Source organism: Rhagoletis pomonella, unplaced genomic scaffold (genome assembly GCF_013731165.1).
Source record: "Rhagoletis pomonella isolate Grant_MI unplaced genomic scaffold, Rhpom_1.0 Rhpom_scaffold_00006, whole genome shotgun sequence".
Taxonomy (NCBI): Eukaryota; Metazoa; Arthropoda; class Insecta; order Diptera; family Tephritidae; genus Rhagoletis; species Rhagoletis pomonella.
In genome coordinates this window covers 54,590,988-54,594,128 of record NW_023458560.1, presented here as the reverse complement: position 1 = coordinate 54,594,128, position 3,141 = coordinate 54,590,988, and positions in this window count along the sequence as shown.

Sequence of the window (3,141 nt, the reverse complement as noted above, 5' to 3'; positions counted from 1 at the left end):
TGCATTTCCCCCCTCGCCAATAAAAGCTATCTCTCACGTCGAATCCTGCTTTCAACAAAAAAAACTGATGTAGCAAGCAATCACCTTTATTTCGTATATTAAGCTACATCAAAGAATTCGACATCATCCGATGCTTACTAAAGTAAAAACTCTACCGCAAGGGCATTTGCCCAGTTTGATACTCATAAATTACCTGGGAGCTTATTTTCACAGACGGTTCCAGATATGGTGGTAACAAAAGGGCTGGGTGTTACAATTGTCTTCAGTGCTTTTCCCCCGTACTGCTCGGCATTTACAGCCGGATCAGCTGTACGTTTCGCCTCTATAAACGAAGGAAATTTCCTCATCTGAACGGACAGTAAACCAGCCAGCGAATCCTCTTTTAACAGTGCTAATGATTCTCATATAATTTCGAAATCACGTGAAATACTCTTTTGACACAAAAACACATTAAACGCATTAAAATCTTAGTTTAACATAGTATTTACGTCTAAAGAACTGACATTTTCATTATTCTGCAAAACCCTCTATCAGCAAATTTTTCTATATAAATAGTTATAATTCGAATTGCAAAATAACCTCTATCTGATCTTTAAACTAAAATTAAATGAATTAAAAGTAAAAAACTAGTTTTAGTATATTGCGTGAATATTTAAGACATGCGTGTGTACTTAAAATTATTAACACTTTTAAAAACAGCTGCCAAAACAGTTTTTTTGCTCTCCTGAAAAATTGAGTTTTTGCAGATAGAGGGTATTGAATATAAGCCCTCGATATGTTTCTAAAAATTAAATTAAATATAACATTCAAATTTTTTCAAATTATGGTTGCTTTTCCACAAATAATTTTCATTAAAAAAAAAACCGCCTCGAGCTCAATAAAAATTGTTGAATATAATTAAATACTAGAAGACCCGGCGAACTTCGTCCCGCCCAAAATTTTTATATATTTTATTGAAACTTTTTGGTCCAACATTTTCACCAACAATTGTCTGCTAAGCACATTTGTCTGCTAAGATTAAGGTTTGGTGGTCATTTGCCGCTTTAAATAACCTAAGGAAAGTGTTATATCCGTGAAGAAGTTCTTAAAATTCTCCAGTTGTGCGGAATTTCATAGCACGGTTATTCGCAAAGCGAAATAAATTTTTTCCTCTTCACTCCCTGCCGGCAACAATGATCCGTTTCTATAGTGAATGTCCTAGAAACTTTACAGTATAGTAGGTGGCAATATCAAAATTAGTGCGAATCATTGTTCTGCAGAAATGCAATATACATATACTTATTTTAGACGAAATACCTTGAAAGTTTGAACGTATAATAATATTGGAAAATCACATCGATTGGGCCAATTGCAACGCAGGAGCGTTCGATATACTCAATGGTGCAACAGGTCGATTTAAACTGACCTTCACGGCCCCTTTTCTCACTTGGCTATTTTAGTAATAGCTCGACTTCAGCACCACTTGGCAGCACGTTTTTGCAATAGTATTGCATACATATTTAAAACATTAGCCAAATCGGATCATAAATAAGATTTTTAGTAATAACTCAAATACAGCGCCAACTGTCGGATTAAATTGTGAAACTAAACCATCCAGAGACCCACTCAAATACACAAAAAGTTTCGTTAAAATCCGTACAACCATCTAGGAGTATTTCACTCACAAACACATCTACAGAAGAATAAAAAAATTCATTCGAAGATAGCTAAAGGTCGGTACGTTTGTAGGCCTCACACCCCTTTTCAAATAGCCCAAATTTTTTCCATGAGATTGGGCTTGATTTCAACTATATACATATCTCGATACGAAGTTCCAGTACTGTACCATGAATACTTTCAGAGATATGCAGTATAAAAATTCGATTTATATGGGAGGTACCACGCCCCCCTTTCCAACAGCTGCGCCCTTTCTTCATGAGTATGCGATTGATTTCGTATATCTCCATACCAAGTTCCAGAACTCTACCAAGAACACTTCTAAAGATAGGCAGTATGAAAAATTCGGTTTGTATGGAAGATGCCACGCCCCCTCTTCCAATACTTCCAATTTTTCTCAAAGAGTATGCGATTTATTTCGTACATCTCCATACAAACCTCTAGAACTCTACCTAAAAATTTCCAGAGATAAGCAGTATGAAATATTCGGTTCGTATGGGAGATGTCACACCCCTTTTTACAATAGCTAAAATTTTACTCCAAGGGTATGCGATTGATTTCGTATATCTCCATACCAATTTCCAAAACTCTACCATGCACACTTTCAGAGATATGTAGCATGAGAAATTCGGTTTGCTTGGGAAGTGCCACTCCTCCTTTACATATAGATTTTTTTTAGCCTAAAACCATCCTTGGGACACGTGCGGCAGGTGGCAGTTTCAAAAAAATCGGTTCAGCCGCCCTCGAGCCTTGCGAAAACTAACAAACGGCTTTCTAAATATATATTAGTTGAGATATATTATATATTATAATTATATTTTGACAATATCCGTTGTTTCTGATTGGCGCAAAAAAATCTTGCCTAGTGCCGAATTCGCCCCTTGATATGGTCGTTACTTAAAGCTATTTATATTCGAAATTGCATGAAAATTGGAAAACAGGAATCAATAAGCTTATCCAGGCAAAAAGGTACCTACGTACCGAATTTGAAGCAGATCGGACCATAAATACGATTACTTCGAACAGATCGGTCCGTGGTCCACTTCTCGGACAAAATAGATCATATATGCTAATATATACTAAAAAGCTACCTACGTACCGAATTTTAAGCAAATCGGACCGTAAATACGATTTTTTCGAATAGATCAGTCCCTGGTCCACTTCTCGGAAAAATGGACCATATATCCTAATATATGCTAAAAAACTACTTACGTACCGAATTTTAAGCAAATCGGACCATAAATGCGATTTTTTGGAATAGATCGGTCCCTGGTCCACTTCTCCGAAAAAATTGATCATATATGCTTATACATGCTAAAAGGCTACCAGCGCCGAATTTTAAGCAAATCGGACCGTAAATTCGATTTTTTCGAATAGATCGGTCCCTGGACCACTTCCCGGTAAAAATGGGTCATATATGCTAATATATGCTAAAAAGCTATTTACGTACTAAATTTTAAGCAAATCGGATCATAATAAGATTTT